Source organism: Penaeus monodon, chromosome 25 (assembly GCF_015228065.2).
Source record: "Penaeus monodon isolate SGIC_2016 chromosome 25, NSTDA_Pmon_1, whole genome shotgun sequence".
In the NCBI taxonomy this organism is placed as follows: domain Eukaryota; kingdom Metazoa; phylum Arthropoda; class Malacostraca; order Decapoda; family Penaeidae; genus Penaeus; species Penaeus monodon.
The window spans coordinates 21,840,458-21,840,864 of NC_051410.1; positions in this window are offsets into that span (position 1 = coordinate 21,840,458).

A 407-nucleotide genomic window follows, 5' to 3' on the forward strand; every position below is an offset into this window, starting at 1 on the left:
AAGGTTTTCGAGATATTTTCACGAGCTATATATCTCGTGCCTGTCTGCTCTATAAACTAAAAAAGAGTAATTGATTTTAAAGCAAGCTATGTGTCACATGCTGGCTGAATGTTTTTTATTTATATATTTTTGTCAAACGGGAAGATACATGGATTGAATATTAGGGGAACAGTAAAACGTTGTTCATGTAAATCCAGAACGGAAAGCTTAAATAAAAACATCAAAAATAGCCATAGCGCGAGCTCTAAAATAGTTATAGTTGCAATTTTGTACACTGACGAATTTTACGGCCCCCTTTAAGCAGAATGTAAGACTTTAGAAATGTGTTTTTTAGGTGAAACTTAAACCTAATAAAGAATATCAAAATACAATAATAATATTGCGCCTAATATTATAAACACTAAAGT